At 44.2% G+C, this 12672-nt stretch overlaps 1 pseudogene; it reads left to right on the forward strand.

The window, feature by feature from the left end:
* Positions 1–11767: 11767 nt before the first annotated feature.
* Positions 11768–11966, forward strand: LOC148535274 (5.8S ribosomal RNA; annotated as a pseudogene).
* The last annotated feature ends 706 nt before the right edge of the window (positions 11967–12672 follow it).

The raw sequence follows: 12672 nt of genomic DNA on the forward strand, positions 1-12672 counted from the left end.
TACTGCTTTCACTGCCCCATCTCACATACTGCTTTCACTACCCCCATCTCACATACTGCTTTCACTGCCACATCTCACACACTGCTTTTCCTTGCCACCATTCCACATAATGCTTCCCCTTCCCCATCCCATATAGTGCTTTCCCTGCCCCACCCCACATAGTGTTGTCCCCTGCCCCCATTCCACATAGTGCTTCCCCATCAAAGTGTTTTCCCTTGCCCCATCCCACATAGTGCTTATCCCATTCTTCATAGTGCTTCCCCATCCCACATAGTGCTATACCCTGCCTCCCATTCCACATAGTGCTTTCCCTGCCCCCCATCCTACATAGTGCTTCCCCCATCCCACCTAGTTGTTTCCCTGCCCCATCCCACATAGTGGTTTCCCTGCCCCCATCCTATAGAGCTTTCCCTGCCACCATCCCACATAGTGCTCCCCCCTTCCCACATAGTACTTCCCCCATCCCACATAATGCTTTTCCTGCCCCATCCCAAATAGTGCTCCCCCCAGTGCTACCACACAGGGTCCTCCCACCCAGGCAGGCTACACTTACCTGTAACAACACTGGCAGGGCTGGTTTCTGGCTCTTATGAGTCTGCTTCTTCTTTGTCCTGTCCTGTCATGTCTGATGATGCTGCCAGGGGCTGTACAGGCTGAGCTCTAAGGTGGGGGCTGCCTGATGACTGAGGCAGTTCAGCTTACAGTACTACTGGGATCACTGGCTAAGGGATCCGATGAGTCATAAGGCAGCTCCGCCCCCACCCCAGTGCTTACTCCTGTCCCCGGCAGCTGACTGATGCTGTACAGAGTGCACTACAGGGGGCGGAGCTGCTCCATGGCCAGAACACAGCAATGTAAATAGGTTATTAAAAAAAAAAAGCAGCCGCGATTCTGTAGGGTGGCCCGTTGCACCCCCGGACCACCCCATAGTTTCACCTATGACTATTACTACTACCAATGGTGCTGCTGCTACTGCCACTACTGCTACTACTACTACTGCTGCTACTGCTGCTACTATTACTGCTACTACTGCTACTGCTGCTACTACTAATACTACTACTGTTACTTCTACTACTACTGCTGCTATTGCTACTACTACTACTGCTAGTACTGCTACTACTGCTGCTACTACTACTCCTACTACTAATACTTCTGCTACTACTAATACTACTACTATTACTTCTACTACTAGTACTGCTGCTACTGCTAATACTAATACTTCTGTTACTTCTACTACAACTAATACCTAATACTGCTATTACTACTACTGTACTACTACTACTACTACTACTACTACTACTACTGCTACTACTGTAATACTGCTACTACTGTACTACTGCTACTATTACTACTACTACTTCTGCTACTGCTGCTACTACTACTACTGCTACTACTACTGCTACTACTAATGCTACTGCTACTACTACTGCTACTACTAATACTACTACTGCTACTACTACTGCTGCTACTGATACTGATACTACTAATGCTACTGCTACTACTGTTACTACTACTACTACTACTACGGCTACTACTAGTGGTCCATCTTTATATGCCAGTTATAGATGCACAGATTATACTGTGTGTTACATTTCTGTGATGTTTTTTAATCATTATTGTTTATGACTGTATCTACTCTTTTGTATGTCATTTATTATGTTTCTTATTATATCCAATATCCTCTACTTTGTTATATTAAATCTAAAATTTACTAACTTTTGTCCTTGTTACTCTAATTGATCTACTGTGATTATAATAATTTTTTCTCTGTGTTGACATTATGATATCTTTACTGTATTGTTTGTGTGCTTGCTCGAACAAGCTATGTTAACCCTTTGGTTGCAAGAGTGTTAACGGTTATCTAAAAAGTTTCATAGTGTGCAGAGCTGAAACTAGACATTTGGTACCCTGTGCCCAAAAGAGCATTGGTCCCCCCCCAAATAGGGAAAGCATGCACCCAAAAGAGGGGGCATGTCCTTGTGGAGAAGAGTCATGGCCCCACAATAGTACCCCCAATTCAAATTACGCCATACAGTAATGCAACCTTATTCACATTATACCACACAGTAGTGCCCCTTATTCACATTGCACCACACAGTAGTGCCTCTTATTCACATCACAAGGCACAGTAATGTCCATTATTTATGTTACACCACACAATAGTGCCCTTTACACATTACACTGCACAGTTGAGCTCCTTATACACATTATGCCACACAGTAGTACCCCTTACACATTATGCCACAGAGTAATGCCCCTTACACATTATGCCACACAGTAATTCCCCTTACACATTATGCCACACAGTAATTCCCTCTTTCGTAGGGTTACAGTGCCAGCACTCAACTGGCTACCAGTCTCTCAATATCACTCACTGACCGCTGGTCCTGGGCTTCTGCCTTCCTTGCCTGCAAAACTAGATGCTGCCCTACTGCACCCACTGCCCAACAGCTCCTTTGGTCTTAAGGCACTATGTAATAGGGTGCTATGGATGGGATGGGGAGTTTGGAGCTGTGCAGGGAGAGAGACCAGGAATGGGGAACCTGTGTGGGGGAGGGATGGCACAAATGGGGGAAGGAGTTTGGAGCTGTGTGAGAGGAGAATATCAAAGGGTAACCTGCGTGGAGAGTGGGGGTTGTGGCTGCCGCAAATGGGGGGGGAGTTTGAAGCTGTGTGAGGAGAGAGAGAGCAGGGGAGGGGGACAGGTGTGTGTGTGTGTGGGGGGGGGAGGGTGAGTTTGGAGCTGTGTAAGAGGAGAGCGAGCAGCATAGGATAACCTGTGTGGGGTAGGAGGCATCAGGTGTGCCAAGAATGGGGTGGAGGAGTTTGGAGCCATGTGAGGGGAGAGAGAGCAGGAGTGATGAACAAATGTGTTTGTGTGTGGGTGGAGGAGAGGGGTACCACAAATGGAGGGGAGTTTGAAGCTTTGTGAGGAGAAAGAGAGCAGCAAAGGGTGACCTTTGTGTGTGGGAGTGGAGGGACCATGGGTGCACAGCATGGAGGAGGAGTTTGGAGCTGTGTGTGGTTAGAAAAACCAGGAGAGGAAGGAGCCGGGGGCACTGCTAGTCACAACAGTGCAGCGGGTGCCCATCAAATGTAGATTGCGGTGGTAACCGGTTTTGCCCCCAGGACATCCTACGCTCTATGCAGCAGCAGCGGCTGCACTGCCTTAGTTACAGCCCTGATAGTGTATATCGGTGGTGCAGTTGTGTACCTAAGAGTTTTGGTGCCCCAAAGCCTTAAATACAATAGATGGTGACATACAGTATGTAGGTGAGTTTGGGTGTCAGAGAACTGTTTTCCATGTGATTCAGACAATCTGTAACTTGTCTGAAAGATCTGTGCAAAATTGAGTGCTGAAATACTCTCTAAATTCTTACAGTAAACACACATCACATGACACACATTAAAAAAATCCTGTATTTTTTAAGCTTCCCGTATGGAAGCCAAATACAGTTGGGCATACCTGGCTAAATTACTTGTTCACTGAATTTGCCCATGTTAAATCCCAATAACTATTTAATTGTTGAATTTAACAGACTGAATAAAAAAAAAAACAAGTACAGTGCAAATGATTGGGCACCCTTTAGTTTGAATTTAGTAATGGTCCTTTACTAATAATCACAGTTTTCAGAAGTATAGTTGTTGTCTACTTAAGTAGGCATTGCCCCTATAATCACCAAAGGCCTGATTCATAGATGGACACAATGCCGATGTTTCTGCACTGGCCAATGTGTTTTCTATTGCGTGCGCATGTGTCGGATTCGCACTGCGCATGTGCCACGATGGTCTTATGACGATGGCACAGAGAGGATTTATTCACAAAGTTATTGACCGTCAGGGACCATTTATGGGCAGTAATGGCATCTTAGGGCCTGATTCAGAGCCGGACGCTATTTGCGCTCGCTCGTTCAGAAAAAGGGGCCGGATATTTAAATAGAGCGCTCGCTCTTTGCGGTCTGTTGACGCCTCTATGTCTGAACGAGCGAACGAAACATGCGCTCGCTATTTTTTAAAAAACGCCCCCTGCCAATCGCATCTTACGTCATCTCCGCTATTTATTAGGTTAATCGAGTACATCGATAGGTGTATGAACTGCTAAGAGTGCTTGTGGTAGCATTTTCCTACCGCAATCATGCGAGCAGTTCAGGCTAAAAGACAACCAAGTGACGTGGTCGATGACGCTGCTTTGTTAATTATGCACGCCCTTAGTTCTTTCGACCATTCTGCGCAACCATAGGGTTACACATAAGTCCAATGATTGACCGATGTGCATCCAATGGTTGCGTCCTTGTATGTAAGCGCCAGCTATGCGATGCTGCTGGTGGACGTCTCAATACAAATTGCAGTGACTGCGATATTTGCATATTTTCGTAGAGCGTCTGCGTACGGGATAGCAGCAGAGGTGGCATTTGCCTGTATCTATGAATAAGGCTCTAAATTACAATCTATTGGAAATAAAGAGGAAGAACCTTTTGCTGACATCAGAAGAAACAGATAAGTCTCACCATCTTTCATTTGTGTAATTGCAATTCTCACCATCTCTTATATAGACTAAGAAATATAGTAAATATTACATTATCTGATTGACTTCTCTATTTTTTTCTGTATTAATTATTAATGTCTAACCCAACATGTACTGTAGGGATAAATAAAAACCAAGAACGTTATACTGTATAACAATAGTAACTGACGGACAAAGAATTTACCTACATGTGACAGATGTTTATGGAGTTTAGTATAATGTATGAGAAGGGAGCCAGTACACATGACACCAAAGACAGCAAAAAGGCTAGGATCACATCGAACAATGAGAGCACTTCAGATCAATTCAATTAGGATTAAGAGAGCTCACTAGCAGGCAACCATTACAAGACCATTCTTCCTATCAATCTTTGCATGATATATATTGAAAATTGTGTTATCTGCTGGTGCTTTGAAGAGTATTATTTTTCTGTCTATTTATGAATCAACTTTGACTTCATCACTTACAATTCTACATTCTCCAACTCATCAACTTCATCCCTTAAAACTCATCCTTTCAGGATTAAGCGGCTTGGTTTGGGAATGGAGTGTTTCTGATAGCTACCCTGAACAAGTGGTTCTCTTCTACAGCAACCAACCTCATAACAGCTCTAGAGAATTATTATTATTATCATTTATTTATAAGGTGCCACGAGGTTTCAATAGCACTGTATTGAGAAACAAACTGTCACATTGTCATATTGCATGAGGCATTTTTGCTTTGAGAATAGGTTGTTGTTCGGCTCTAATAGCACACATTATTAATATTACAGGACCCTTAGAACCAGCTACAGTAAATTAGGTATCATAGGAATTTTAAGGAATAGTTTGGCATCTTATAATTTTCAAGAACAACATATGCCACATACTGGCCTCCAGAGGCATAACTAGGGTTAATGGTGCCCAGGGCAAATTAAAATTATGGCTGAATTCTTAGTGCTCATTTAAAAATAAACTGGAAACACAAAATTTGAGAAATGTGGGGGCAAGGTAAAACATGAATATGACAGTAATGAATTGAATGGAAATCTTAACACACTCCTTTAGACTTCAATGGGAAGGACTGGTAGCAACCCGGTCATTCCTCGTAATATGGAAAAAACAATGAAAGCAGCACTAGAGAATATTGAAAATATGTGTAACAATTTAATTATAAAAGCACATATAAAAATCGTTAAAAAACACAGTACATACTAAACATGAATGAGAGCAATATACTGATTAGAAGCAATGTATAGTATAATAAAATAACCCTGAGACACCGAGCAGTCACAAATGAGTCCAAAGCACTGGGTCAATTGGAATGTATGAGAGTCCAGCAAGAAGGTATTGAGTGATATTACCCACAGTGAAAGAATGCTCCTGAGAGCAATTAAGAGCAATGGCAGACACTATTTAAAGCTGGTCTGGTAACCACTTGGGCACCTTGAAAAATCTGCCTGGATGCAGCGAAACTTGAAGGTGCACGCACCCTGATTCACTTTGGACACTTGTCACTAAATTACAAGAATCACCAAGCACTTTATACAGCTTTTGGGTCTACTACTAGATTTGGAACTTTGAGCGATTGTTTTCAGCCCATTCATCACTACAATGATCCGCACCTCTGCATTGGATCAACCCCAATGTGGGACCATCGCTAACTAAGGATACCTTGGAACATTCTTTCACTCAATACCTTCTTGCTGGACTCTCATGCATTCCAATTGACCCAGTGTTTTGGACTAATTTGTGACTGCTCGGTGTCTCAGGTTTATTTTATTGTACTATACATTGCTGCTAATCAGTATATTGCTCTCATTCATGTTTAGTATGTACTGTGTTTTTTAACAATTTATATATGTGATTTTATGATTAAGTTGTTACACATATTTTCAATATTCTCTAGCGCTGCTTTCATTGTTTTTTCCATTATCTCCTAAGAGACTAACTATCTCTGTTTTGCAGCTGCTTGGAGCAGCATCTCATGCCAGCGCCCTTCTATATACAATTATTTATATAGTTCTCCAGCTACCATTCCTCGAAATATACTGTACAATGTACATTGGCCCTTATTCAGAGCCGGACGCTCTTTCAGAGCGCTCGCTCTGAATCAGGGTGTTTTTTGTTTTTTTTAGAAGCCGGCCTCCTGGCCGCACGATAGCTGTAGGTGACCACCCACAGCTTTTGCGAGCGGCCAGGTGTTGGTCGTGATGGTCACAACCATCGCGACCAATGGGCTTGCGATGAGACCCTTGTGGTAGGGTCTCATTCCCGCAAGCCCCAGTGAGCTTCCTGCTCTAATAGAGCAGGAAGCTCAACTACTGACATCATGAGTGATGTCAACGCCTCTGTTTGTCCAGTCACCCTCCCCTCCTCACCTAAAAAATGGGGCGAGCTGTTGATCAACATCAACACCGCCCCGTTTTGCTGCGAGCCCCGGAGCGAGTGATTTCTCGCTCAGTCCAGGGCTCACACACGCGCAGTGCACACTGCCCGGTCATCGCCCCGCTTGAGAGCGCATAGCGCTTGCGAGCGGGTCTGAATCAGGCTCAGTGTGTGTCCGCCTTGTTTCAGTATTTCACTTATTTGTTTTATGAAGACCACAGTTGCCTACATGGACCCAAGAGGATCTGATCCATGGGTTAATGAGTGTGGATTTAAAAAAAAATAAAAATTAATAAAGGACTTCCACATTCTGCGTGAGTGCCCTGTCATTTTTTTAAATATTTTTCTTTACTATGGGACTATAGGTGCCAGCTGGCCCAGAATTTTCAGGCATGCTAGCACTTGTGGTTGCCAGGGAAGACTTTCTGGGACCTGTACTCCCACTGTAAAGAACAATATTATTTTCTATATTTTACACAATCATCCCAGCATCCAATGAAACCAGGAATGCAAGAAAGCACCCAGTGCTGGTTGATCCTATTTTATTTTTTATTTTCCAGACTTTTCAGGGATTTCCCACCCTGGGCTGACCAGTTTGGGTGTAATTTTAAATTATGGCAAGGGGACCCTGCGCTGTGTGTTATAGTGTTTGACTCCCAGCTATTTCTGCCTGGTGCTGGTTACTGGAAAAATGGGGGGTCCCATGCCAGTTATTCCCCCAATTTTCCACACACACTGAATGTTCAACCCTTTATTACTCACACTCATTTGCGAAACTAGGGCATTTGGAGCCCAGGGCAAGATGAAAAATGGAGCCCCCCCATCTGCAGCGCGCACCAAAAAGTGGGCATGGCCACATGCCACAAGGGGCATGGCCACTGGAAATTGGGGGCGTGTTAACATGACACCCCATTTCTCGTCACTCTGGGAACATTCCTTTCCATTCCATATGCACCTTAATGCCCCCAGTAGTAGTGCCCCTCTTGCAATACCCAGTGTAGTAGTGCCCCTTATACAATGTCCCCAGTAGCAGTGCCCCATGTAGTTGTGCCCCAGTAGTGCCCCTTATACAGTTCCCTCCAGTAGTGCACCCTTATACTGTGTCCCCAGTAGTGCCCATTATACAGTGCCTCCAGTAATGCCCCTTATACAGTGCCCCCAGTAGTGGTCCCTCTTATGCAGTGCCCCAGTGGTGCCCCTGATACAGTGCCCCCAGTAGTGCCCTTTATAAAGTGCCCCCCTATGCAGTGCCCCCAGTATTGGTCCCTCTTATGCAGGCCCCCAGTAGTCTTCCCCACTATCCAGTGCCCCTTTTACAGTTCCCCCAGTAGTGTTCCCCCTTATACAGTGCCCCCAGTAGTGCCCCTTATACAGTGTCCCTAGTAGTGGTCCCCTCTATGCAGTGCCCCCAGTAGTGCCTCTTCTACAGTGCCCCCCAGTAATGCCCCTGATACAGTACCCCCAGTAGTGGTCCCCCCTATGCAGTGTCCCCTGTAGTGGTCCCTCTTATGATGGCCTCCAGTAGTGCCCTTTATACAGTGCCCCATTATGTTTTTGTTATCATGCTCCCTGTCTGTATTTTCCTTACAGTGCCCCATATGTATTTTTCTTATAGTGCCCCCTGTCTGTATACTTTTTATAGCACCCCCTGTCTGTATGCAGTGTCCCTTATACAGTGCCCCCAGTAGTGGTCCACCCTATGCAGTGCCCCTTATACAGTGCCCCCAGTAGAGATCAGCCTATGCAGTGCCCCCAGTAGTGATACAGTGCTGCTATAGAGTGCCCCCAGCCAGTAGTGCCCCTTATATATATATATATATAAATAACAAAACAAACATACACACACAAATCACTTACCTTAATCCCTGCTCCTGCTGCGCCCGCCGCTGTCCGCTCTTCTGTCCTCCCACTCGGTACTATGGGAGAGTTGTCATGACGTCTCTCTCATCACCCACTGTGGGAGCTGAAAGGCGGAGCTCATGAGTGAGCTCCAGCCCGGCTCTGGCAGTGGGTGCAGCAGCCAATGAGAGTCTGTCTCACTCTCATTGGCTGCTGAAACACACACACCACCGACAGGTAGTACGAGTGTACTACCCAGTGCCTGCAGCGGAGTGTGTGTTACTGTGTAGTGCAGACACTGACTTTAGTGGACCACGGGCAGGGTGCCCCCCCTGCGCCGTTGGTGCCACTGCTCACACTTCATACTTACCTACTCTTTGGATGTGCTAGTACCCTTGTCCATGTAGAAGTCCTGGGTCTTAGTAAAACAAAAAAACACAACCACCTGAGCCCATGGACATACTGCACACTATAGTATAGAGCTATAACCAAGATCTGAAAGTTCCTACATGGGACACTGCACTTCACAATAATAAAATGATTGTCTAAGGGTCGGACACTCTCTGACAATCAGTTGACGTTTCTATGGCAGCATCCGCTGATTGTTTACTATGCTGTCCTCTCTGTATTATTGTTATTGTGTCCCCATCTGTATTTTTCTTCTAGTGCCCCCGTCTGTATTGCCCCTTGTCTGTATTTTTCTTATAGTGCCCCTCTATCCACAGTATGTTTTTTGTTATAGTGCCCCCTGTCTGTATTTTCCTTACAGTGCCCTGTCTGTATTTTTTTTTATAGTGTCCCCTGTCTGTATTTTTCTTATAGTGCACTCCGCTTGTATTTTTCTTATAGTGCTCCGCAATACGTATTTTTGGTTACAGAGGCCCCTGTCTTTATTTTCTTTACTGAGCTCCTCAATCCATCCCCTGTATGTTGTTAAATTTTATTAAAGTGCTTTATGTGCTCCTCACCCAGTTCCCCTGCCACCATCTGTAATTGCCATGTGTATGCCCCCCCATCTGTATGTTCCTCATAGTTCTCCTCTTCCCCATCAATGATCCGTATTGTGCTTTACTTACCATGAAAGGCGTTCTTTCATCTGTTCCTACTGGCTCCTCTGAGGCCACGTTGCATCATCATTACATTATCATAAGTGCAACACTCCCGGTAGTCAGGTAAAGCTGCTGCTTGGTCTACCAATGCAGAGAACAGTTCAGAGAGATCAGCTGCTTTTTAGGAAGAAGTGCACTGGGCATTGGCAGGTGGCGATTCGCAGGATTATATAGTGCAGCTCTCATGCAGCAGGTCTGGTCCAATGCTGATCACTAATTCCAAACCTTGTGCTCCCTCCACACTGATCCCCAGGGCACATGCCCCATTTACCCCACCCTTATTCTGACACTGTTGGCCTCTCTTGTCTTTGCCTTGTTTATGCTGTACTCATTCTGATCTGCTTTTCATATTCTTCTCCCTTGGTATAAACTGTGCTATCTCTGTCTATAGGCAGAATCTTATAATTCAGTCACTGGCTTTCCAGTTCTCTGCTGTGTGTGCTCCTTTATTGAATTCAATTACTCATTATTTGCTTCTGTATTCTCCATGTGACCATTCTAACAACTTTCCGATTTATACCCCAACGTTAGGGATGTCCAAGGGTTCAGCACCAATGGCTTCAACCATTGATAGGCAGCACATGCCTGGCATCACTACTGTGGGATATGGCGGGCCAATAAGGGAAGAGTGCAGGGCTAAATGATGTGACAAGGGATGGAGTTAAGCAGTGGCCTAATCAGGGAACAGGGCAAGAGTAAGTGATCCACCGGGGTGGAGCTATGTCCTTTGCCCATTGTGCTAGGGAGAGAAAAACCCATTGCAACAGCTCTGCCATCAATGGGGGAGAACCATTGATGGGCCAATAAGGGAGAGGTGCAGGGTTAAGTGGCATGACAAGGGATGGAGTTAAGCAGTGGCCTAATCAGAGAAGGGGGCAGGGCTAAGTGATCTATGGGGTGGAGCTATGTCCTTTGCCCCTTGTTCTGGGAAGAAAAAAAAACATTGCAGCAACTCTACCATCAATGGGGGAGAGCCACTGACCATGTGTGTAAAATCATTGATGGCCATCTCTACCCCCAGTTACACAATACTATTACATTGCTCTTGCAAGCTAATATATGATTCCTTGTTGTGCCTGGAAAATGATAAATGTGTTCTGGAGCACAGCTGATAGCACGACCAATACATATTTTCTAAGCTGATAATTGTACTGTATGCGTGTACTATATAATGCGCATGACCATATAACGTCCCCAAGTTTCATAAAATAGTACAAGGGTAGCTTTGGCTGGCTCCTGGTGGTAAGGTCTGTAAGCTTAAAAGATGATATATCTATAATATAAAGTAGCTAAGCTTTTGTCCAGCATTTGGAATGAGCATCAGTTTGTATTTTCCCAGTATCTATAGGGAACAGGCATTTATTTGCCTTTGGCGTTTTTAATTGTTCCTCAATTAGGCAGACACCCCCCTCCTAAAACTGAAATGACTAAAACAACTCTGCTCTCTCACTGGTGAGATCCATTGCTGGTGATTACTTTACTGCAACACATAAATGCTCATGTAGAGTTGGACAAAGTCTGTTATTTTGTAAGTTTTGCACTTCTGTATTGCACATGCGCACCATAATAATTTACGCACAAGTCAGTATGAAGACTTTGGCACACACACTACTAGTACTATGCCTAGAAGTGCAGGGTACATAATGGTAGGGGAGAGCGAATATGGGCCAAGTAAAGTAATGGTACGTTCATGTAATTGCCACTCAAGTATAACTGGACATCGGCACAGATTCACCTGTCAGGAGACATATTTCTTGTTATGGTACATGACAGCTGCTGCAAAAAGAAACAATAATAGTGATAGCAATCAAGCCACTTCTAATTAGCTGATTGTAAAAAGACCCCCCTCCATCTTCCATCTTCCAACTGAACATATGCATATACCCTTGTCGACCGCAATGCAAGTCACGGAGAGAGAGTAAAGCCACGTCTCTCAGCGGTGGATCACTTGGCTCGCGCGTGGATGAAAAACGCAGCTCGCTGCAAATTAGGGTGAATTACAGGACACATTGATCATCAACACTTCGATGTATCCACAAACACTAGCTTCCTTGCGCGTTGAACAATCCTTCCAGTCGCGCCAAGCTTGGCGCGACTTGGTAGCGCGGAATGTCTTTTTGTGTGACTGCTACCTTTAAAATGTGTCTTATTCACAAAGTAATGTGAAAAGGATGCACAAGTAGCTTATGCTGATTACAATGATATGCAGCATGCGTATATTCTGTGGACGACTGTGGCTGTGCTACTGAGTCACATGGCGCTCACTCATTATATGTAACGCGACTTGTAGCACACGGAGGATAGATGTATGTGGACACATCTGTATGCACTTCCCTTCACCTTTTCCTGCATATGCTCGCTGCACAAATGAATCCAACTCTACATGTGCCCCATATTGCACTTACAGGCTGACTTATTATTTTGTAAAATACATTCTTTTTTCTTATGAAGACTATGCATCTAATGTATTCATATTTTTTGTCATGCATCTTAATTTTCTATCTATTGTTTAAAATTAAAACAATAGGATACTTAAAGTAATTGAGTGGACGTGAAGTGTCAAATATTTTTAATTATAATACAGTTTTGGTCTAATTAGGCTTAGTTATTTAAATAATAATGACTTATTAGTACTAAAAAGAGCTGGAATATTGATTAATTATAACACACATATACATATTAGAAATGACACAACATTTAGAGTCTCTTAATTTGAAAGACAAATTTAATAAAATGTGCTGAAAGGGGGCAGTCATGTAGCTAATTTAAAATATGAAGTGTTTGGTAGTAAATCGAATAAAATCCAAATGTGTAAAGCAGTATAACAGTTTAA

Source organism: Taudactylus pleione, unplaced genomic scaffold (assembly GCF_031769625.1).
Source record: "Taudactylus pleione unplaced genomic scaffold, aTauple2 ptg000053l, whole genome shotgun sequence".
Lineage (NCBI taxonomy): Eukaryota > Metazoa > Chordata > Amphibia > Anura > Myobatrachidae > Taudactylus > Taudactylus pleione.